Source organism: Scyliorhinus canicula, chromosome 2 (genome assembly GCF_902713615.1).
Source record: "Scyliorhinus canicula chromosome 2, sScyCan1.1, whole genome shotgun sequence".
Classification (NCBI taxonomy): Eukaryota; Metazoa; Chordata; class Chondrichthyes; order Carcharhiniformes; family Scyliorhinidae; genus Scyliorhinus; species Scyliorhinus canicula.
In genome coordinates, this window is record NC_052147.1 from 131,992,381 (window position 1) to 132,018,212 (window position 25,832).

At 47.0% G+C, this 25,832-nt stretch overlaps 1 protein-coding gene and 1 pseudogene across 2 annotated transcripts in view; both read left to right on the forward strand.

The window, feature by feature from the left end:
* bmpr2b (bone morphogenetic protein receptor, type II b (serine/threonine kinase)) overlaps positions 1 to 25,832 on the forward strand; it is a 392,181-nt gene that overhangs the window by 21,542 nt on the left and 344,807 nt on the right. The window lies entirely within an intron of this gene.
* On the forward strand, positions 14,192 to 14,746 carry LOC119958432 (annotated as a pseudogene).

Sequence of the window (25,832 nt, forward strand, 5' to 3'; positions counted from 1 at the left end):
ATTATAGATTTCATAGAATTTACAGTGCAGAAGGAGGCCATTCGGCCCATCGAGTCTGCACCGGCTCTTGGAATGAGCACCCTACCCAAGCCCATACCTCCACTCTATCTCCATAACCCAGTAACCCCACCTAACACTAAGGGCAATTTGGACCCTGAGGGCAATTTAGCCTGGCCAATTCACCTAACCTGCACATCTTTGGACTGTGGGAGGAAACCGGAGCACCCGGAGGAAACCCATGCACACACGGGGAGAACGTGTAGACTCCACACAGACAGTGACCCAAGCCGGGATTCGAATCTGGGACCCTGGAGCTGTGAAGCATTTGTGCTAACCACTATGCTACCGTGCTTAGTTTGTATCCGGTGCTGATGCCTCCCTTAAATGTCGTATTACTGGAAGTTTTCTTTAATTCTTCAGTGTATGTTAGGAAAAATTTCAGTTTTTCAAAATATGTTGCTCCAAATAAAATAGGTCCAATTCTGTCAGCAAGTTGCCCTAATTATTTGTTGGTGGTAGAGGTGAAGACAATTCTTTCCCTCTTTGAAATCCAATGTCAGCATCAACAACTTTCAAATCAAGTATAGTGCAGACTGATTAATGCTCCCTCAACATTGCTAATCAGAGTAAAATAGTACCTTGGCCAAGTTAATGGTCTACCCATGTGTTTAGTTCCACTTAGTTTTGAAATTGAGTGAAATCCACTTTATGCACAGTCAACTCCCATCATTCGCAGGGGTTTTGTTCTTGTGAAATTTCGAGACAGTGAAATTATGAATGGTGAGCTTGCGCATGCGCAAGAGTGTGCTTTCCTGTACCAGCCTCCCCGAACAGGCGCTGGAATGTGGCGACTAGGGGCTTTTCACAGTAACTTAATTGAAGCCTACTTGTGACAATAAGCGATTATTATTATCATTATTCTACATGGGAAAGACAATGGAAAGACTAGCTTTTAACCTGCTAATTCTCGAACGTGTCTAATAAAATAAAAGTCATTGGTGCACTTGAAGATTTTGGACGTACGCGATGCAGTCTGCCATTTCGTCAAGACAGCCAAATATGTTTTTGGTATTTTTGTGCTGCAGTGCAAAGGCCCAGAGCATCTCAACAGCCTGTGCAGCATCTGCTAGGAAGACAGGCACTCATCTGACTCTTCAGAGTCAGTCACCTCCTTGATTGAAGAACAAACTGTATCTATGATGGCATCATCTGTCAGTTCCATTGTGCATCATATGGCATTGTCCATCTTGTCACAAATTTCAATGGTTTTTGCTGGAATTTCCATGTTGGCCTCCTGCAGCCAAGCGAAAAGTGCCTCACCATTGGGTTGTTGGCCTCATCCACTCCTTTGCAAAGTCTGCTTTCCGCTTGATGCTACAGTTTTCCCTTTGTTGTATCAACTCTCAGAATGAGGATACTTTTAACCTTCTCAAGTTTAGCCAGACTCTCAGATTTTACATGTCCTTTCACAAGAAAATCCATGTTAAATGATTTTTTTTCTCTTTTTTTAAATTTAGAGTACCCAATTCATTTTTTTTCCAATTAGGGGCAATTTAGCGTGGCCAATCCACCTAGCTTGCACATCTTTGGGTTGTGGGGATGAAACCCACGCAAACACAGGGAGAATGTGCAAACTCCACACAGACAGTGACCCAGAGCCGGGATCTAACCTGGGACCTCGGCACCGTGAGGCCACCGTGCTGCCCTCATGTTAAATGATTGCTTGCCAAGTGGTCCATAATGTCATGCTTTCATATGTTCTAACTCCGTTCTTGTTGGTTGACGCGTTCATATGACAAATTTAGTCAAGTTTGGCCAATCCATAATTACCAGTGTGGAATTTTGGTTCATCAATGGGCATCATTCTGTGAGATGTGTTATTCTGTTGGCAGGAATGATTGATGATTTTGATGTAACTGGAATTTTGTGCCACCTGGGTTTGACTCATCGTGATTTCGCTGTAGCAATCACAAGGGAGGGGAGATTTTGTCAGTGTGGTCTGTGTTCAAACATGGGCCCCAGAGATAAATAAAGAGGCTGCTTGATTCACCGTAGCACCTAGTATGTGAAGTCGTTATCGGGATTCGAACCCGGGTCCTCAGCGCCGTAGTCCCTGTGCTAACCACTGCGCCACGTGCCGCCCTCCTGAGGCCATTATCATAAGTTAGCACATTGCTTCCTGCTTCTCATGACTCATGTTTGAGTCTCCTCAAGGGCAGCATGGTGGCGCAGTGGTTAGCAATGCTGCCTCATGGCGCCGAAGTCCCAGGTTCAATCCCGGCCCTGGGTCACTGTCCATGTGGAGTTTGCACATTCTCCCCGTGTTTGCGTGGGTTTCGCCCCCACAACCCAAAGATGTGCAGGATATGTGGATTGGCCACACTAAATTATCCCCTAATTGGGGAAAAAAATTAATTGGGCACTCTAAATGTATAATTAAAAAAATCCTTGAGTCACCTCAAACATGTCCTTTAATATCGCTTGCAACATTCTGAATTTGATTTTAATAGTAAGATAACGGGTTACGATCATCTGTCAGATTTACAAAGAAGAAAGAACAAAGAAAAGTACAGCACAGGAACAGGCCTTTTGGCCGTCCAAGCCTGTGTCGATCATGATGCCCTAACTTTTTTTAAAAACCCTTCTGCCGTTACTCGGTCCGTATCCCTCTATTTCCTCCCTATTCATGTTCCCATCCAGATGCCTCTTAAATGTTGCTAATGTGCTTGCTTCCACCACATCCTCTGGTAGCGCGTTTCAGGCACCCACCAATCTCTACGTGAAAAACCTACCCCCCCATATGTCCCTTAAACTCTTCCCCCCCCCCCCCCCTCCCCCCCTCCCCCCCCTCCCCCCCCATCTGTCCTTGAACCTGTGCCCCCTTGTAATTGACACTTCCACCCTTGGAAAAAGACTCTGACTATCCACCCTGTCTGTGCCTCTCATAATTTTGTGGACCTCTATCAGGTCTCCCCTCAGCCTCCATCTTTCCAGTTTATTTAACCTCTCCTCATAGCCAACACCATCAAAACCAGGCACCATGGCAGTGAACCTTTGCACTCACTCCAAATCTTCCGTGCCCTTTTTAAAAAAAAAAAAAAATTAGAGTACCCAATTAATTTGTTTTCCAATTAAGGGGCAATTTAGTGTGGCCAATCTACCTACCCTGCACATCTTTGGGTTGTGGGGGCGAAACCCACGCAAACACGGGGAGAATGTGCAAACTCCACACGGACAGTGACCCAGAGCCGGGAACGAACCTGGGACCTCGGTGCCGTGAGGCAGCAGTGCTATCCACTGTGCCACCGTGCTGCCCTTCTATGCCCTTCTGATAATGTGGTAACCAGAACTACACGCAATACTCCAAATGCAACCTAAGCAAGGTTTTATATAGCTGCAATATGATTTCTCCTGTACTCAATGCTCTGACTGATGATGGCAAGCAGGCCATATGCTGCCTTAATCACCTTGGCCACCTGTGTTGCCACTTTTAGGGAACAGTGGACCTGCACACCCAGATCCCTCTGTATACTAGCATTCCTAAGGGTTCATACCTAGATTTGACCCTCCAAAACGCATCACCTCGTATTTGTCTGTATTAAACTCCATCTGTCATTTCTGTGCCAAGTCTCCAGTCTAACTGTATTGTGTTATATTCTCTGACAATCCTCAGCACTATCAGCAACTCCGCCAATCTTTGTGTCATTCGCAAACCTACTAATCAGACCGTCCACATTTTCCTCCCAGGTCATTTAAAAAAAAAAAATTTAGAGTACCCAATTTATTTTTCCAATTAAGGGGCAATTTAGTGTGGCCAATCCATCTAGCCTGCACATCTTTGGGTTGTGGGAGCGAAACCCATGAAACACGGGGAGAATGTGCAAACTCCACACAGACAGTGACCCAGAGCCGGGATCGAACCTGGGACCAAGGCGCCGTGAGGCAGCAGGACTAACCCACTGCGCCACCATGCCGCCCTCTTCCAGCTCATTTATATATACTACAAAACAACAGAGGTCCCAGCATTGATCCCTGCAGAACACCATTAGCTACAGATCTCCATTCTTTAAAAAAAAACCTTCCACCACTACTCTCGGTCTTCTATAACCAAGCCAGTTCCATCTAGCCAGCCCACCCCGAGTCCTATGTGACTTTAATTTTTGTATCTATCTGCCATATGGGACCTTGTCAAATGCCTTACTAAAGTCCATATAAACATACCCTTCCCTCATCAATTTTCTTTGTCACCTCTTCCAAAAACTCAAATCAAGTTGGTGAGACATGACCTTCCCCGGACAAAGCTATGCTGCCTGTCACTAACTAGTCCATTTTGCTCCAAATGTGCATATCTGTCCCTCATTATCTTTTCCAAAAGCTTTCCCACCACTGACATCAGGCTCACCGGCCTATAATTTGCTGGATTATCCCTGCTTCTTTTCTTAAACAAGGGAACATTGGCTATTCTCCAGTCCTCTGGAACCTCACCTGTGGCCAAAGAATCTGTGAAGATATCCGTTAATGTCCCAGCTGTTTCTCACTACTGAAGTCAAACTAACAGACCTGAAGTTCTCTTTTCTCTCTCCCTCCCATCTTGCATAGTGGGATTCCAATTGCTACTTTCCAGCTGCAGAATCTTTCCAGAATTTATAGAATTTTGAAAGATGATGACCAATGCACCCACTGACTCTAATTATCTCCTTCAACATTCTGAGATATAATAATAACATAATCTTTATTTGTGTCACAAGTAGACTTATATTAACACCGCAATGAAGTTATTGTTAAAATCCCCTATTTGCCACACTACTGCACCTGTTCTGGTACACCGAGGGAGAATTCAGAATATCCAATTCACCTAACAAGCACGTCTTTTGGGACTTGTGGGAGGAAACCGGAGCACCCGGAGGAAACCCTCGCAGACACAGGGAGAACATTTCTGTATCTTCCTCAGTGAAGACGGGCGGAAAGAAATTTTCATTTCTCCACCATTTCCCTAATCTTCATTATAAATTCTCCTGTATGCACCTGTAATGGACCCAGATTTGTCCTTGCTAATATTTTCCTTTATCTATACCTAAAGCTTTTACAGTCTGCTTTTGTTTCTAGCCAGCTTTCATTCATATTCTCTTTTCATTTCTTTAATCGGTTTCTCGGTCTTTCTTTGTTGGATTCTTAAATTTAGAGTACCCAATTATTTTTTTTCCAATTGGGCAATTTAGTGTGGCCAATCCACCTACCCTGCTCCTTTGTTGGATTCTAAATTTCCCCAATCCTCAGGATTTTCTGGCAAATTTATAAGCCGCTCCCTTTGATTTAATGCAATATTTAAGCTCCTTTTCTTTGCCCCAATTGATTCACATTTCCAACTGAAATACAGAAAATAAGAGCGGGAGGAGGCTATTCAGCCCTTCAAGCCTGCTTCGCCATTCAATATTATCCTGGTTGATCATCCAGCCCAGTAACCTGTTCCCGCTTTTCCCCACATATCTTTTGATCCCTTTAGCCCCAAGGGCTATACCTTAAGCTCTATGCCTTAAGCAGGTTGTTCTTTCCAAGGGCCGATGCAGACCCGATGTGCCGAATGACCTTCTGCACTATAAATTCTATGATTCTAACTCCTTCTTGAGAACATACAATGTGTTGGCCTCAACTGCTTCCTATGGGAGAAAATTGCACAGGCTTCCCACCCTTTTGGGTGAAAAAATTTCTCATCTCCGTCCTAAAAGTTTACCCGTTATCCTTAGGCTATGACCCCTGGTTCTGGACACCCCCACCATTGGGAGCATCTTTCCTGCATGTAGTCTCACAATTTCACACACTCATCAATACAGTTCAGCTTACTGAAATTCCAGTGACAACACTGAAAATTTTCAGATTAATTTCTGAATGTGGTAAAACAATTTAAAACAAAATAGATTATTTTTGTCTATTGGTTTTCAGTTCTACAGTGTTGGAGGAGGAAGAATATGGAGATCCAGCCTGTTCAAAGCTCCAGCATGTGACAGCATGTCTGTGTGGCACAGTTTGTATTGTTTACTGTAGCATAAGATTGCCCCATCTCACTAAATATGTTGGGTTACACATAACCACTGTTTAATATTGGCTGGATATCAAAAGGCTTGCATTTTCAATAAGCATAAATAAGGGGAAAGATGAAATCTCTCCATCCCATTATTAGTACATACTTTGTGACTTCTGAGTTCGATCCTTAAGCAAAATAGTTAGCTGTCTGTAAGAAATTATGTAGCAGAAACATTTAGTTAATTTTTTTATTTACAATTTGTGATTAGATGCAGATTAAACACATATGATTTTCTGCCTTCTACTCTCCCACTCTTCACTGGATGCTAATGTATCTCCTGGCGGTCGGGACTAAGTTGCCTGCTGTGCCACCTAACTGAAGTCTAGGGTGTCTGCATAGCTCATTATCTTTTCTAAATTGGAGAATAACATTTGATAGACCTTGTGTGTGCAGTGCTGCAAAGGAGTGGCAGTTATGCTACAGTTGTATAAAAGCTCTGGTTGTACTGCATTAAGTTCTGGGCAATGCACTTCATGAATATTTTGGCCTTGGAGGGATTGCAGGGCAGGTTCATCAGAATGATACCTGGGCTAAAAAGATTAAATAATAATTATTATTATTATTGTGTAAAATATGCTTGTATGATCTTGAGCAGTCGTTTTCAAACTTAGTCGTGGAGGGTGTCGAGTGGGTCATAGGACCATGCGTTGCGGCGTTCCCAATTGTGGGAAGACGTGCCCAACGGCACTACCGGCTTTTAAAAATGCCGGCATAACCGGTTTTCAGAATGCCAGCCATCCTGCACAGCGTGCCCCCTCAGCAGTGCACAGGCCTGGAGCCCAATGAGGCAGACTGCTTCCTCCTGATGTCAGTGCGCTGACCCAGAAGCAGATTTTTAAAAAAAATCTATAAAGTCTTCTCTCCAGAAGCAGCAGCAGGGAGCAGGTCGCGTGCCTCTTAAACTGACATCATGTGCTCTGGGCACGAGAGAGATTCCTCCATTTTGTAGCTGCCAGCAGTGCTAGTGTCATGAGAATGTCACTTTAAGAAATGTTTGGCTGCTCATATTACTGCAGTGATATCAGAGTGTGGATGGAGCTGGGCTGTCTGTCAGCTTTTACTTTTGTTTTAGGCTGTTTGCAGGGTGTGTTTTAGTTTCGTTTTCAGTGTTGGAGCTGAAGCCAGACAGAGCAGGTGTACTGTTGATCTCTCTGCAATGAAAAGACCATCTCTTGATCATTTGGTGTATTCAGAATTAGAAATGTTCTCAGTAGTGAATGTAAACCTTTCTGTTAAAAGGTGTTTCTTCTGGATGGTGTTTGGGAAGTTATTAAGGATTACCTAGTGTTGTATTCTTAGGGGGTTGTATTTGAATTGATGGTTGCTAAGATGTTCACTATGTTTTAAAAATGTTAACTTTAGTTCATAGAATAAATATTGTTTTGCTATAAAAAATACTTTTCCATTTCTGCTGTCCCACACCTGTAGAGTGGGCCGTGTGCTCCCCATACCACAATCTATTAAAAATTGTGGGTCAGGTGAAATTCATGGTACACTTTGGGGTCCTCTGAACCCTGGCCCATAACATAAGTGTGAGCTCAAGGGCCTCTGGTGAACAAACCATGAAGAAGAAGTTGAAAATAGGAACAAAGCAGTATAAAGATGATTTCTTGCGGTATGGGTTTATTAGTTGTGCCACTGCAATCAGGATGCAAAGTTTATGTGTGTTATATGCAGGGAAATGCTGGCAAATGAAAGATTAAAACTCTCAAAACTTCAAAGCTATTTGAAGACTAAGCATGGTGAGTTTGTGGACAAACGGCTTGATTTTGTTTCAATGGATGCAGTGAGATCTTAAACCATCAGCTGAAGTCCTTAGCAGAAATGTAACATCGAAAGACAAAGCAAATGAGATTGTGAGGACCAAATAGGCTCACCTGTCATATTAAAGTTAAATGAAAATGGTGGATCATGAAGTTCGGGCAGTGTGATTTGATTTGATATATTTTTTTTTTTTAAATAATTTTTATTCAAGTTTTTCAACAACAGATTTTCTCCCCACAGTTAAAGTAGACAAGGTGTGGTTCTACACCGAAACAAGAAAAGAACTCCCCCCTCCCCCCCCCGAAAACAGAATAATAAATAATAACAAACAATACAAGAAAGAAGAAAATAACAAGCACACTGTCGCAAAAACAAACCCCCTTAACCAGCCCCGAACCCCCCCACCCCCAGGTTGCTGCTGAGACTGACTACCCTCTACCCCTTCGCCAGAAAATCAAGATAGGGCTGCCACCGCCGAAAGAACCTCTGTACCGACCCCCTCAGAGCAAACTTAACCTTCTCCAGCTTGATAAACCCAGCTATGTCGTTGATCCAGGCCTCCGAACCCGGGGGCCGCGTGTCCCTCCACTGTAACAGAATCCGGCTCCAGACTACTAGAGACGCAAAGGCCAGAATACCGGCCTCTCTCGCCTCCTGCACTCCCGGCTCCGAAGCTACCCCAAAAATCGCAAGCCCCCAGCCCGGCCTGACCCTAGACCCGACCACTTCAGACAAAGTCCCCACCACACCCTTCCAAAACCCCTCCAAGGCCGGACATGCCCAAAACATATGGGTGTGGTTCGCTGGGCCTCCCGAACACCTCCCGCACCTGTCTTCCCCTCCAAAGAACCGGCTCATCCTGGCCCCTGTCATGTGCGCCCTATGCAGCACCTTCAGCTGAATTAAGCTGAGCCGTGCGCAAGAAGAGGACGAGTTCACCCTCTCCAGGGCGTCCGACCACATTCCATCCTCAATCTCTTCCCCGAGCTCTTCCTCCCACTTCGCTTTGAGCTCCTCTACTGAGGTCTCCTCCTCCTCCTGCATCAACTGATAAATTGCCGAGATCTTCCCCTCACCGACCCACGTCCCCGAGAGCACCCTATCCTGCACCCCCCTTGGCGGCAGCCGCGGAAACTCCGCCACCTGCCGCTTAACAAATGCCCTGATCTGCATATACCTGAAAGCGTTCCCAGGGGGGAGGTTCCACTTCCCCTCCAGCTCCTCCAGAGTCACAAACTTCCCATCAAGGAAGAGGTCCCCAATCTGTCTGATGCCTGCCCTGTGCCAACTCCCAAATCCACCATCCATTCTCACCGATGCAAAACGGTGATTGCCCCGTATCGGGGCCCAGACTGAGGCCTTCACTTCCCCCCTATGCCGCCTCCACTGCCCCCAGATTTTGAGGGACGCCACCACTACCGGACTCGTGGAGTACTTTGCCAGGGGGAGTGGAAGTGGGGCCGTCACCAAAGCCTCCAGACTCGTACCCACACAGGACGCCACCTCCAATCTCTTCCATGCGTCACCCTCCCCCTCCGTCACCCACCTGCGAATCATTGCCACATTCGCTGCCAAGTAATACCCACACAGGTTGGGCAACGCCAAACCTCCTACCTCCCTTCTTCGCTCCAAGAATACCCTCCTTACTCTCGGGGCCTTCCGCGCCCACACGAACCCGAGAATAGACTTATTCACCCTTTTGAAAAAAGCCTTTGGAATCAATATGGGGAGGCACTGGAAAAGAAACAAAAACCTCAGGAGCACCGTCATCTTAATCGACTGGACCCTGCCCGCCAACGAGAGCAGCAGCGCGTCCCACCTCCTGAACTCTTCCTCCATCTGCTCCACCAGCCTCGAAAAGTTAAGCCTGTGCATGGTCCCCCAGGTCATAGCTATCTGGACCCCAAGATATCTAAAGTTCCTCTCAGCCCTCTTCAGTTGGAGCTCACCTATCTCCCTCTCCTGATCCCCCAGGTGCAGGACAAACAGCTCACTTTTCCCCACATTGAGCTTGTAACCCGAAAAGTCCCCAAACTCCTCGAGTATCTTCACCACCTCTGGCATCCAATCCCCTCCAACTCTTCGAATCCCTCAGCGCCATGGCTAAGGGCTCAATCTCTAACGCGAAGAGCAGGGGAGACAAGTGGCACCCCTGCCTCGTCCCCCTGGAAAGTCGAAAGTCCTCCGACCTCCTCCCGTTCGTCACCACACTCGCCACCGGGGAGCTGTACAGCAACCTCACCCAGCTGATGAACCCCTCACCAAACCCAAACCTCCTCAACACTTCCCACAGGTAACTCCACTCCACCCTATCAAAAGCTTTCTCCGCATCCATTTCTCTGCCTCCCCAGCCGCCGACGCCATCATCATAACATTAAGGAGCTGCCGTACGTTGGCATTCAGTTGCCTCCCCTTTACAAATCCCGTTTGGTCCTCATGGATAACTGTCGGGACTACATCTTCCACCCTTCTGGACAGTACCTTTGCCAACAACTTTACATCCACATTAAGGAGCAAAATCGGCCTGTAAGACCCACACTGAAGGGGGTCTTTGTCCCGCTTCAGGATCAAAGAAATAATTGCCCTGGACATCGTCGGTCGGGGGCAGACCCCCCCCCCCCCCCCCCCCCCCTTGCCTCATTCAGGGTCCTCACAAGCAGCGGGCCCAGCAGATCCGAAAACTTCTTGTAAAATTCCACATGGGAACCCGTCAGGTCCCGGCGCTTTCCCTGTCTGCATACTTCCCAGTACCTCCATCAGTTCCTCCAGCTCGATTGGGGCCCCCCAGACCCTCCACCCGCTCATCCCCTACTCTTGGGAACTCCAGCCTCTCCAGAAAGCAGTCCATCCCTCCTGCCTCCCTAGGGGGGACCGCTCGGTACAGCCCCTCATAAAATGATCTGAACACCCCATTGATGTCCTTGCCACCCCGCACCAAGTTCCCTCCTGCATCCGTGACTCCCCCTATCTCTCTCACTGCCTCCCGTTTCCGGAGCTGGTGGGCCAGCATCCGACTTGCCTTCTCCCCATACTCATACACCGCCCCCTGCGCCCTCCTCCACTGCGCCTCCGCCCTCCGGGTGGTCAGTATATCAAACTCCGCTTGGAGATTGCGCCGCTTCCTCAAAAGCCCCTCCTCTGGGGCATCCGCATATCTCCTATCCACCCGTACCATTTCCTCCACCAGCCTCTCCCTCTCGGCCCTCTCCACCCTCTCCCTGTGCGGCCGAATGGATATCAGCTCCACTCTGACTGCTGCCTTCAGCGCTTCCCAAACCACCCCAACTTGCACCTCCCCGTTGTTGTTGGCTTCCAGATACCCCTCTATTCCCCTACGGACCCGCCCACACACTTTCTCCTCTGCCAAAAGCCCCACATCTAACCTCCATAGTGGGCGCTGGTCTTTCCCCTCCCCCAGCTCCAGATCCACCAAATGGGGAGCATGGTCATATATGGCTATCGCCGAATACTCCGCCCCCACCACTTTCGGAATTAGCGCCCTACTGAGAACAAAAAAGTCAATCCGGGTGTAAGCCTTGTGAACATGGGAGAAAAAGGAGAACTCCTTACTCCCCGGCTTCAAGAACCTCCAAGGGTCCACCCCTCCCATCTGATCCATGAACCCCCTCAGCACCGAGGCCGCCGACGGCCTCTTGCCCGTCCTAGACTTCGAGCGATCCAGAGCCGGATCCAGCACCGTATTAAAGTCCCCACCCAGGATCAAAGCCCCCGTCTCCAGGTTCGGGATCAGGCCCAGCATTCGCCGCATGAAGCCCGCATCGCCCCAGTTGGGGGCGTACACATTGACCAGGACCACCCGCTCCCCCTGAAGTCTACCATTCACCATTACATATCTACCTGCACTGTCCACCACCACATTGGACGCAACGAACAACAAGCTCTTACCGACCAAGGTTGCCACCCTCGGTTCTTCGCATCGAGCCCCAAGTGAAACACCTGTCCCACTCAGCCTTTTCTTAGCCTCACCTGATCTGTAACCGTGAGGTGCGTCTCCTGGAGCATAGCCACATCCGCTCCCAGCCACCTCAAGTGTGACAAGACCCGGGACCGCTTCACCGGACCATTCAGCCCCCTCACGTTCCATGTGACCAGCCGAATCTGGGGGGTGTCCTCCCCCTCCTTCCGCGCCGATCAGCCATAGCTCTCCCTCAACCCACCACGTGCCCAGGGGACCCCCCAAGCCTGTTCCCCACCGTGGCAGACGCGCGCGCCCCCCCCCCCCCCTAACCAGCCATTTCCTTACAGCCCCTACAGCAGCAACCCGATAACCCCCCCCCCCCTTCTTCCGAGCCCCCCGAGCCCCCCCACCCCCCCCAAGCTAGGGCCCCCCCTAGCTGCGTTACCCCTAACATTGTACTTCCGTAAGTCAGCCGTTGATTTGATTTATTATTGTCACATGTATTAGTAGACAGTGAAAAGTATTGTTTCTTGCATGCTGTACAAACAATGCATACTGTACATAGGGAAGGAAGGAGAGACTGCAGAATATAATGTTACAGTTATAGCAAGGTGTAGAGAAAAGATCAACTTAATAAAAGGTAGGTCCATTCAAAAGTCTGATGGCAGTAGGGAAGAAGCTGTTCTTGAGTCAGTTGGTACGTGACCTCAAACTATGGTATCTTTTTCCTGGCGGAAGAAAGTGGAAGAGAGTATGTCCGGGATGCGTGGGGTACTTAATTATGCTGGCTGCCTTTCTGAGGCAGTGGGAATTATAGATTGAGTCAGTGGATGGGAGGCTGGTTTGCGTGATGGACTGGGCTACATTCACCACTGAGCTATGCCTCCAAATGACTGGGCTACCTTCATGACCTTTTGTAGTTTCCTGCGGTCTTGGGCAGAGCAGGCTCCATACCAAGCTGTGATACAACCAGAAAGAATGCTTTCTATGGTGCATCTGTAGAAGTTGGAGAGAGTCGTAGCTGACATGCCAAATTTCCTTAGTCTTCTGAGAAAGTAGAGACGTTGGTGGGCTTTCTTAACCATAGTGTCGGCATGGGGGGACCAAGACAGGCTGTTGGTGATCTGAACACCTAAAGACTTGAAGCTCTCGACCCTTTCTACTTCGTTCCCATTGATGTAGGCAGGGGCATGTTCTCCACTACGCTTCCTGAAGTCGATGACAATCTCCTTTGTTTTGTTGATATTGAGGAAGAGATTATTGTCGTTGCACCTGTTCACCAGATTCTCCATCTCGTTCCTATACTCTGTCTTGTTATTGTTTGAAATCCAACCCACTACGGTGGTGTAATCAGCAAATTCGAAACTCGAGTTGGACGGGAATTTGGCCACACAGTCATAGGTGTATAAGGAGTATAGTAGGGGGCTGAGGACACAGCCTTGTGGGGCACCGGTGTTGAGGATGATCATGGAGGAGGTGCTGTTGCCTATCTTTATTGATTGTGGCCTGTGGGTTAGAAAGTTCAGGATCCAGTCGCAGAGGGAGGAGCTGATGCCAAGGCCACTGAGTTTGGGGATGAGTTCGTAGGAATGATGGTGTTGAAGGCTGAGCTGTAGTCGATAAATAGGAGTCTGACATAGGTGTCTTTGTTATCTAGGTGTTCCAGGGTAGAGTTCAGGGCCATGGAGATGGCATCTGCTGTGGACCTGTTGCAGCGGCAGGCATACTAGTGGATCAAGGCAATCTGGGAGGCTGGAGTTGATTCGTGCCATGGCTAACCTTTCGAAGCACTTCATGATGATGGATGTCAGAGCCACTGGACGATAGTCATTAAGGCACGCTGCTTGACTTTTTTTTGGTATAGGGATGATGGTCGTCTTCTTGAAGCAGATAGGGACCTCAGTTTGTTGTAAGAGAGGTTGAAGATGTCTGCAAATACCCCCGCCAGCTGATCCGCGCAAGACCTTAGTGCCTGTCCGGGTGTCCCATTTGGGCCAGTGGCTTTCCGTGGGTTGACCTTCGGGAAGGCTGCTCTGACGTCTGCACTGGTGATCTCATACAAGTTCATCCGCGGCTTTTGGGGTGGAGAGCTCGCTCTCGCTGACCTCTTGCTCAAAGCGGGCATAGAATGCGTTGAACTCATCAGGGAGGGGTGCGTTGGAGCAGACGATTTTACATGCCTTCATCTTGTAGCCTGTTATGTCTTGCAGACCTTGCCATAGACAGCGGGGATCGAGCTCGGTCCGGTACTGTCTTTTGGCATCTTTGATGGATTTCTTTAGATCATATCTGGCTTTCTTGTAGGAGGTCAGGGTCGCCTGACTTGAACGGCTCAGACCTAAACTTCAGCAAGCAGTGGATATCCTTGTTCATCCAGGGTTTCCAGTTGGTGAGTCGTGAAGACTGGGTGGCGTAGGTCCCAAAGGATGGCTGGTTGGGGAGGTAAAATGGTGTACGTGGCTAACGGGGAAGTTGTGGATAGCAGGAGTCGGGCACCATGGAGTTTCTCATTAATAATTCAGTTTTTCTGGGGAATAGTGGAGTTTATTTCCTTTTTCTTTCGGACATTGTTCAACCCAGCTGGAGCTGAATATAAAAGAACTGGAAGTCAGTCATCCTGGGATAGACCCGACGATGGAAGAGGCCCCCCAGGAGCTCCACGGAGAAAAATGGGTCGAATAAACCATGGTGGAGGAGGGCCTGCACCACCTCCAATGTCTGGGGGATGAGGAAGGTAAATGCCTGTTTTTCAAAGCAGGCACTTGGACGTGCATTCATAAGGTGATGTGCAAGAAAATGGGAAAGATCAGGTGTCACTGATGTGAATGTAATTGTCCACCCAGAAGAGTTGCTTAAGTGTTAAATACACTGATTAATGATGATGTGCTGGGAATACCTGAATTTAAAGGCACTGGCACAATGGAAACACAACCGTGCAATATCTTGTGTTTAATAAAATTGACTTTACAAGCAAAAAAAAAGGATGGCTGGTTGGTAAAAATGGGTCCTGGGCAAAAATGTTTGAGACACACTGCTCTTGAGTGTAGATTATGGGGTGATCTGTATGATTTATCTGAAAGAGTAGATAGAAGCTATTTTCCCTGGTAAGGTAATCAACAAGGATGCTTAACCTTAAAATTAGGCTATTCAGAGGTGATGTCAGGAAACAGATTTTTCTAACAATGGGTAGTGGAAAACTGGACTCCTCCCTGAGGCTGGAGTTCAATGGATAGATTTTTATTTGGCAAAGGTGTTTTCCTTGGAGAAGATTTGAAAGAGGTATTGAAAATCATGAGGGGTCTGGACAAGGCAAAACTGTTTCCGCAGGTGGAAGGATTGTGAACAGCATGCAGATTGAAGGTCATCGGGAAAGGAAACAATGGAGACGTGAAGAGAAACTTCCTTTTTTATGCAGTGTGGTTAAGGTCTGAAATACGCTGCCTGACAATATGGGTGGTGCCAGGTTTGATCAAGGCATTCAAGAGAGAATTAGGTTATTATCTGAAATTAAGCAGGGTAACAGAGAAATAGCACTAGGTGCATTGCTCATTCGGTGAGCTGGCACAGAAACAATGGCCAATGGCCTCCTTCACTGTGAAAATTCTGTGATTTCTTTGATTATGCGCATTGAGGGTTAAGGAACCAATGTGGGTAGATGGAGTTAAGATACAGAACAACTATGATCAAATTTAATGTTGGAACAGACTGAGTGGCAGAATGATCTCTTCCTGATCTTGTGTTCCTCCTCTGTTCTTATCGTGAGATCAATTTTTGGAGTAGGGGATATAAACAGCAGAAAGGAAGGGCAGCATGGTGGCGCAGTAGTTAGCATTGTTGCCCCATGGCGCTGAGGTCCCAGGTTCGATCCCAGCTCTGGGTCACTGTCCTTGTGCAGTTTGCACTTTCTCCCCGTGTATACGTGGGTTTCGCTCCCACAAGCCAAAGATGTGCAGGGTAAGCGGATTGGCCACGCTAAATTGCCCCTTAATTGGAAAAAATGAATTGAGTACGCTCAATGTAAAAAAAAAAGCAGAAAGGAACAGAATTGTCACCCTGAAAAGCAGTGGGAAGGGTGTAAACACGATTGTTGTAATTAGTATTAAAATCTATATTTTATATCGACAACAATATACGGTGGCACAGTGGATAGCACTGCTGCCTCATAGCCTAGGGGTCCAGTGTTCAATTCCAACTTTGGGTGACTGTATGGATTTGCACTTTCTCCCTTTGTCTGTGTGTGTTTCCTCCAGGTGCTTCGGTTTCCTCCCACAGTCCAAAGATTAGGTGGATTGGCCATGATAAATTGCCGCCCAGTGTCCAAAAGTCAAGTGCGGTTATGGGGTTACTTGATAGGGTGGGGGAGTAGACCTAGTTCAAGGCTGTTTCATAGAAACATAGAAAATAGGAGAAGGCGGCCATTCGGCCCTTGACCCACCTGCTCTGCCATTCATTATAATCATGGCCAATCATCCAACTCAATAACATGTTCTGCTTTCCCCCCATATCCTTTGATCCCTTTAGCACCACGAGTTATATCTAACTCCTTAAAGCATACAATGTTTTGGCCTCGACTGCTTTCTGTGGTAATGGATTCCACAGGTTCACCACTCTCTGGGTGAAGAAATATCTCTTCACCCCAGTCCTAAATGATTTAGTACATATCTTTAGTCCCACCACCCTTGGTTCTGGACTTCCCTGCCATCGGGAACATCGTTTCTCATCTACCTTCTCTAGTCCTGGTAGAATTTTCTCGGATTTTATGAGATTCCCCCTCGTCCTAACTGGTCCTTGTATGTCACTCCTGCCATCCCAGAAATCAGGCTGCTCACTCCTCTCTAGCTGGTTCCAAACTGGCCAGCTTTATTTATGCAGGGAGTCTGCTAATGATTTCTCCGCCCCCATCTCATTGGGGAAGCTCATACTCCCAAAGGATTGTGGAATTGCCATTAGTCCCCAACCAGTGGTAAGCAGGCAGGTTATAACTGACACCCAGGTCTTGTTGCACATTGCCCTCTCTCAGTCTGTAGCCATTCAGATAATCTGCCTTCATGTTCTTGCCACCAAAGTGGATAACCTGATCTGTGTGTAGCTAAGTGTTATCACAACGAGCAGCATTATCACATCAGTGGTGGTGAAAGGGAAGACCAATCAATGGAAATTAAGCCATAAAAACTCTTGTTGTTACACTTGCATCCCAGCTGCTTATTATGCATACAAGCTCTGCTCGGGATGCTCAGCTTTGATAAACTCATGGAGCACTATTACTAACCTGCATCATGCAGGGACCCTGTGGAGCTGTCACACTTGGAACTCTTGGAACTGTCAGTAAAAGCTTTTTTATGTTTGCCTATTCTGGCTTGGATATCGATGTGTGGAGGTTTTTTAATATACATGGGCATACATTTCTGTATCCCTCCTGGTGTGGGGCAAATGGTCGGGGGGAGGTGCCTGAGACAACATGCGTTCATTATCATGCAGTACAGTATTGCTGCTCTAGAGCACAAAGGGTGCTGCATGCAGCTGGGTTTGCCACTCTTGGTTGGAGGAGAAGCCTGTACAACAATTTTAATCACAGCAAGCAGGGGGAGGGGGACGGCGAGCACAAATGTCGAGCAGGGGAGAGGGTGTCGTGGAGCTGATATAAAATATGCTAAAATGAATCCGCGTCTAGATTTCATCTGCTGATGCATCAACAGGCATTGCTCGGGTGATGGAGAGTGCCTTATGTGCTATCAACATATTTATGCTCTAATTGCATTGTGCAAATTGTCTTTTTCAGTAAGTGCACTAGGTAATAGTGAGAGTTACACAATATCACTGCGTTTTAATTGTATGATTGACATCTCCCAGGAGACACACTTCCTCCTCCCAGGAATACAACATGTAGTAAGAGCAGAGAGCAGGATTCTTTCTTCCCACCTGCAAGCCTTTCTATTGATTAATTATAGTGGTGTTGGAGAGAATCTCCAAGGAAACTAATCAACTTCTGTACAGTGCTGTAGTCAAGGCTTTGACTATCTGCACCGCGTATGACATTCGTTTGAACATCAAGGGTAAAAAGGTATTTTTAAAGAAAGGATGTACAGCAGTGTATGTCGATGAAATATAAAGAGCAGGGATAACCTGAAATTTTGTGAAAAGCAGATATAAACAATTGTTCAATTTGTTGATGTTTCAAATAAAACAAATAGGACTCCAGAGAATGCAATTTTTGCAGTAGAATTCATGTTAATCAGTGACTACTTTTTTATTTAACTTTATTCCCCACTGTACGGTACATCATTACTTAGCATGGATAGTGAATTGCTCCAAGGTCAATATTGCTCTGCAACTTAGCCCCCAAGTGGTACTGAAAAATGTCCAAATTAATTTGGTCTGTTTTCCAGAAATTAAAACTAATATTTGTTTCAGGGTCATAATGTTTTACAGTACAGAAAGAGGCTATTTTGCCCAAAACACGTATCCTCATCCTATTTTTCAGCACTTGGTCTGCAGCCTTATATGCTATGGTGTTTCAAGTGCCCATCTAAATGCTTCTTAAATATTGTGAAGGTTCCCACCTCTACCACCCTTTCAGGCAATGAGTTCCAGATTCCCATTACCTCTAGGTGAAAAACGTTTTCCTTCAAATTTCCTGCCACTTACCGCATTGACCGAACTAATAAGGGGAAAAGTTCCTTCCCATCTACGTCCCTCATAATTTTGTAAACCTCGAACAGATCCCCCTCGGCCTTCTCTGCTCTAAGAAACACAACTCCAGCCTAACCAGGCTCTCTTCATAGCTGAAGTACTCCAGCCCAGGCAACATCCTGGTGAATCTCCTCTACACCCCTTCAAATACAATCACATCATTCCTATAGTGTGGCAACCAGAATGACACACAGTACTCTAGCTGTGGCCTAACAAGCATTTTATGCAGCTCCATCATAACCTCCCTGCTCTTGTATTTTGTGCCTCAGCTAATTAAGGCAAGTGTTCTGTATGCCACCTAAAGCACTTTATTTACCTGTCCTGCTGCCTTCGGGGATGTTTGGACATGCCCCCAGGATCCCTCTATTCCTCTTCCTAGTGTCCTACCATTCATTGAATATTTCCTTGCCTCGTTAGTCCTCCCAAAATGCATCATCTCTTACTTTTCAGGGTTAAATTCTATTTGCTACTGTCCTGCTCATCTGATCAGCTTGTCTATACCGTCCTCTAATCTAAAATTTTCCTCCTCGTTATTTACCACACCACAAATTTTCATGCCACCTGCAAATTTACAGATTGTATCTCCTACTTTCATATCTGGATTATTAATGTACACTGTAGACAGCAAGGGACCCAGCACCGATTCCTGCGGTACGCCACAGGACACAGCTTTCCAGTCACTAAAACAACCTTCGACCATCACCCTCTGCCACTCAGCCAATTTTGTGTCCACATTGCCCTGGATCCCATTGTTCTTGTACTTCCTAACTCCTTTACAGCAGGCTGTTGTGAGCTTCTGAAGAGACAAGGATGCAGATCCTGCATGGCTATATGTCACACAATTATATATCTACATGTGATTATACCAGGTCACCCAAATATCCTTTGGGTGAAATCTGGGGATGGGGAAGAAAAAGAATTGGCTTGTCCCTTTCAGAATATATTTTGTCATTGGGTAAACCCACTTCCTTCCATGTTCCAAAATCCAGAATTACCCCTCACACACAGCTCCAACTTTTTATATGTGACTGCATCTGTCTAAAGTTTGTTCAGTCCTGTTCAAATCAAGCTAATCATAAAAATCAATCTAGCCCAATTTTCTGCCAACTTTTCCTATTCATCCATTCTATCATGGAAATGCTGATAGTTCAGGAGGCACATCACCCTCTGGTATCTCAGCCAATTTACTATTTCTATTTCCAGAAAATGAGTACCAGCAGGCTATTTGACCATTATGGGTCACAAAGCTATCCCTGATCCTGTTGACAAATCGGCACTTCCTGCATGAATGACTGGATGGCAAGTAGTCGGAGCCTTAAAATCAGAAAGAAAAATACATATAAAACCGGAAACCGGAATGAACAATAAATGGCAACAGTTATGTAGCCAGTAGAAATAATTTTGTCTGCATAAGATACTGGTTTGTATAAATATTTTGTCCATGCTCACTTGCTGTCAACTCTTTTATGATTTCCTACATGCACATTTATGACAAACTATATAAAATTTAACAACTGCAATTACACTTGCTGCCAATTGAGATGTTACAGTGTTGCCATTGGCAGAAGAGTCTAAATACAGTGTGACAAATTCATAGAATCACAGAATCATAGAATTGTTACAGCACGGAAGGAGGCCATTTGGACCGTCATGTCTGCACCGGCTCTCCTCGTAGCTCTGTACATTTTTTCCTTTGGCTAACAATCCAATTCCCTCTTGAATGCATTGATTGAATCTGCTTTCACCACAGTCTCAGGCAGTGCATTCCTGATCCTAGCCGCTCACTGTGTGTACAAGTTTTTCTTCATGTTGCTGTTGTTTCTTTTGCCAATTACCTTATATCTGTGCATTTGTGTTCTTGATCTTTTCAAGAGTGTTAACAGTTTGTTCCCATCTGCCCTGGCCAGATTCCTCATGATTTTGAATGCCTCTTATCAAATCTCCTCTCGCCCTTCTTTTCTCCATGGAAAACAGTCATAACTTCTCCAATCTATTTTCATATCTGAAGTTTCTCAACCCTGGAACCGTTTTTATGAATATTTTCTGCACTCTATCCAATGCCTTCTCATCCTTCCTACAGTGTGTTGCCCGAACGGGACACAATACTTCATCTGAGGCCGAGCCAGTGCTCTATACAAGTTCAACATAACTTCTTTGTTTTTATACTCTTTGTTTTTAAAGCCTAGGATGCTGTATACTTTATTAACCCTCTCTCAACCTGTCCTGTGACTAATGACTAGTGCACATATATGCCTGATGTCTCTGCTCCTGCACCCCTTTAGAACTGTTCCCTTTAATTTGTATAGTTTTTCTGCATTCTTCCAAACAAAATAAAATCATTTTTCTACATTAAATTTCATCTGCCACTGATAAAACTATTCCACCAACCTGTCAATGCCCTTTTGAAATTCTGCACCTTGGGCAGCACTGTGGTGCAGTGGTTAGCACTGTTGCCTCACGGTGCCGTGGTCCCAGGTTTGATCCCGGCTCTGGGTCACTGTCCTTGTGGAGTTTGCACATTCTCCCCGTGTTTGCCCCCACAACCCAAAGATGTGTAGGTACATGCTAAATTGACCATGCTAAATTGCCCCTTAATTGGAAAAAATGAATTGCGTATGCTAAATTTATTTTAAAAGAAAGAAGTTCTGCACCTCTACTCCTTACAGTTAACAAGTTATTCCAAGTTTTATATCAGCTGCAAAGTTTGAAATTGCGCATTGTACACCAAGGCCCAGCCATTAATATATCAGGAAGAGCAAGGGCCCCCACAACGACCCCTGTGAAACTCTACCTTCCAGCCAGGAAACCATCCGTTAACCATGACTCCTGTCATTTGCCCACAGTTGTTTTTTTCCTCATTTAATTCTCATTTGCCCCACGTATAATAATATACAAATTTACTTTTCCTCCTGCCAAAATGGACCCGTTCACTTTTTCCCAATTTATACCCCATATGCCAATTCTTTGCCCGCTTAATTTATCTAAATTCCTTTGTAGACTCATATGGGCCCTTCCGGCCATCAAAAGAGGGAGCGAGTCCCATCTTTGTAGGTCCCTCTTTACCACCTCCACCAGGCTGAACAGGTTCCATTCGTGGAGCCTTTTCCAGGTGTGAGCCACTTGGATCCCCAGATACTCGAACTTGGTCTGGGTTGCTTCAAACGGTGGTTCCTCCAGCTCCACTACTCCATTTTGGGGGTTTACCGGGAAGATTTTGCCCTTTCCCAGGTTGAATTTGTAACCTGAGAAGGTGCTGAACTCCAGAAGGAGTCTGATTATCTTTCCCATGTTGGCTAGGGGGTTCGACATGTAGAGGTGCAGTCATCTGCATAGATTGAGACTCTATGCTCTTCCCCTCTTCGAATGCCCATCCATCAATCCGCTGATCTAAGGGCGATAGCCAGCAGCTCGATTGCCAGCGCGCGCAGGAGCGGGGATAGCGGGCACCCCGCCTTATTCCCGTGTTCAGCCCGAAGTATTCGGAGCTGGTGGTGTTCGTCCGTACACTCTTGCCATAGGAGCGCTCTACAGGAGTTTCACCCACATGGTGTAACTGCTCTGAACCCAAACCATTCGAGCACCTCCATGAGGTACGTCCATCCTACTCAATCGAACGCTTTCTCAGCATCCAAGGCGATGGTGTCCACTCCCCGGATGGAGGTCATTATTATGTTCAGCAGGCGCTTGATGTTCACTGTTAGTTGTCTGCCCATACCAAACCCGGTCTGATCTTCTGACAGGCAACTCACTCGTACTTTCGCTAGTACTTTTGCATCAGTATTTAAGAGAGAAATGGGTTTGTATGATCCACACACTGTCAGGACTTTGTTCTTTTTGGTGATCAATCAGATCGAGGCCCTGGGCCAGCGAGGCCAGCAGGGTCCCCTTTGACAGTGAGTCATTGAATATCTCCCGCAGGTGCAGGGCCAGCGCTGCTGAGAATTATTTGTAAAAGTCTACTGGAAACCCATCTGGTCCTGGCGTTTTCCCTGACTGCATGAAGTTAATGAACTCCATCGTTTTGCCCTGCCCTAACAGTGCTTCCAGCCGTTGCTTCCTGTCTTCCGCACAACCGATATTTCCAGTCTGTCAAGGAACTGTTCCATCTATAAGTCCCCCTCTGGGGGCTTGAAGGTGTATAGCCCTTGGTGAAAGTTCATAAAGGCCTTGTTGACCTTTTTTGGGTCTGCTACCATCCTGCCGTTTCTGTGCCACATTGAGCAATCTCTTTCACGGCCACCTGTTTTCTCAACTGGTGAGCGCTTGTCTTGTCTCCATGTTGGTAAACGGCGGAGCTGGTGGAGTGCCTTCCATGTGGAGAGCAGGTCAAATTCCAACTGCAGCTTTTTCCTTTCCTCCAGCAGTACCACAGTTAGGGCCGTGGAGTCCTGCCGATCCACCTCCAGTATGGAGTCGATGAGTCGCTGCTCGGCTGCCTGACCTTTCTTTCCTGTCCCTAAGGGCCGTACAGGCTATAATTTTCGTTCTTCCATCAGATGGTCCGGTTTCCTCCCACAAATCCCGAAAGATGTGCTGTTGGGTAATTTGGACATTCTGCATTCTCCCTGAGTGTACCCGAACAGGTGCTGGAATGTGGCGACTTGGGATTTTCACAGTAACTTCATTGCAGTGTTAATGTTAGCCTACTTGTGACAATAATAAAGATTATTATTATTCAGTGCCTGCCCGTTCTGATTGCAGGATACATAATCGTCGATGGCTTGGGATATTTTAGTGTTGAATTCCTTATCAGCAAGGAGAGCTGCATCCAGCCTTCATGGGGGATGGTGTTGGACCCGTCCCTTCTCCAACCATATGTCTGTGTAGTGTGGCGCGTGGCCGGAGATTACAGTGGCGAAGTCCGGATTTTCGGCCAGCGTTTTCTTGACAAACTCAGCATTGTCTCAGTTCGGGACGTATATATTTACCAAGACTACCGGGACCCCTTCCAGGGTCTCGCTGTCCATCACGTATCGCTCTCCTGGGTCTGTCACTGTGGCTGTTGTCATGAATGAAACTTGCCTGTTGACTAGTATGGCTACATCCTTGTCCTAATGTCGAAACATGAGTGAAATGTTTATCCCACGCAGCCCTTCCTTAGCTGCTGTCGACCCCTCTTTCTTAGGTGTGTTTCGTGTCGGAAGGCTATGTCCACCCTCAGACTCTTAAGATGGGCGAGCACTCTGAATCTCTTCACTGACCTGTTGAGGGCCCTCACCTTCCATGTTACTATCCGGATGCCCACCCCCGATACATTCCTTGTGGGCCCAGCCCTGCACGATCAGGCCTGCCCTCGCTCACGGGCCGCTCAAAATGGCCACCAACTGCTTTCTCTTTTTCAACATCTCCACATGTTATCTGATGCAACCAGCGTTCTCCCTCCCCCTCCGCTCTGTTTCTCCCCCTGTATCTCGCTGTCCTTGTGCTCCCCTCTCCTAGTCCCCTCCTCCCCCTTGGCTTTACCCCCTCCTCTGCAACCCCCCTCTTTATGCCCTTTGTTTTCCCTGAATTTCAGTCTTTCCCTTCCCTTCTGCCAGGCGCTTCCTTCCTCCTGGGAACTTCCTTTCCTGTACTCCCGTATTCCAGCTAGTGTAGCAGCTCCTCTGTTTAACCCCCGTCTGCCTCCTCCCTCCTCGCCCCCACCGCCTACTCCCTCCTCGCCACCCCCTCTTCTCCACATCTTTGCCTGTGTCCGTCACTGCCTCCCTTGACCTTCGCAGCCTTCGTTCAGGCCATTGTGTTCTATCCCTGCTTGCCCAGACCATTATTTTGGACAAACTTGTTGGCTTCCTCTTGGGCATTGAAGTAGTATTCCTTTTCCTGGCACAGAACCCATAGCTTGGCAGGTAGAGCAAGTCAAACCACACCATACATTTGTACAGGGCGGTTTTGGCACTGTTGAATTCAGCCCGGCGCTGGGCCAGATCTGCCCCAATGTCTTGGTACAAGTGGATGGAATGTCCTTCCCACTTGCACCCCCTCGCGCCTTCCGTCACCTCAGCATCCGCTCTTTTTCCTGGTACTTGTGGAGCAGCATGATTATTGCCCTCGGTGTCTCCCCAGCTTTGGCCGCTGCCGAAGCGACCTGTGGGCGTGGTCTATCCTCGGGGGGGTTTGGCAAAACCTCCCTCGCTGACCAGTTTCCCGAGCATCGCCGCTATATACTCCGTGGGGTTCCTCCACTCCGTTCCTTCTGGCAGTCCCACAATTCTTAAGTTCTGTCGACGCGGTCTGTTCTCCTGGTCTTCGGCTTTTTCTCTTCGTCCCTCTGTGTCCTGATCAGGCTCGCCACCTCGGCTTCAAGTGTCACAATCCGATCCGCTTGGTCCACGGCAGCCTTCTCGCAGTCTCTTGCCAGCTTCCTGGGCCTCAAACCTCCACTCCATCTTGGCCATTGCTTCCCTCATGGGGTCGTCGCAGCTTCCACTCCTGTCTCAACAGCTGCCAGTGGGTCTCTTTTCAGCTCCACCCTGTGTCTTTGGAGCTCAGAGGTGATGAAGCCCCTAATCTTGTCCATCAACACCTAGGTCTATGCTTGGGGCTTTGTGGGGTTGGCCGTTCCATGTTCTCTGCCACCTAGTGTGGCTGATGCCTCCGTAGCTGAGATTTCCCTCCCGTCGTCTTTGCTGGCTTTTTGACTGGACGACTAATTTTTTCCCATTATTTTCTTCTCGTTGCAGTTAACCGGGGTTAGCCTGGCAGGGTTGTAGATATTTCTGGTGCCCATTTGCTGCAGTTAAAAGGTCGTAACCGAGGATTTTATGCGAGAGCCACCTTTCTTGCGAGAGCTCATGGCTGCCACCGGAAGTCGACTTTACCTTGTACTTATAGATTGTAAATAGTTTGGGCCCCAACACTGATCTCTGTGGTTCTCAAGTTACAGTTTGCCAACCTGAAAATGACCCAATTTCTATTATTCCTACCAATCCTCTGTCCATTATCATATGTTACCTCCTACAACATATGCTCTTGTAACAACCTTTGATGTGATACCTTATCAAATGTCTTTTCGAAGTTCTACAGGTTCCCTTTATCAACTTTACTTGTTACTCACTCAAGGAGCACTAATAAATTAGGCAAACATGATTTCCCTTTCACAAGATCCAGGTTGCCTTTGCCTGATTACCGTACTTTAACCTTAATGCATTTTTTCAATGACAGATGTTAGGCTTGCTGGTCTGTAGTTTCCTGCTTGAGATTGCCCTCCTTTCTTGAAGAGAGGAGTTTAATTTGTTTTCCAATATGTTGGGATCTTTCTAAAATCTAGGGAAATTTTGGAAAATTACAATCAATTCATCTAATATCTCTGTAGCCACTCCCTGCCAATGATGAAGTCCAGCAGGACCTAGGGACTTGCAGCGTTTAGTTCTGATATTC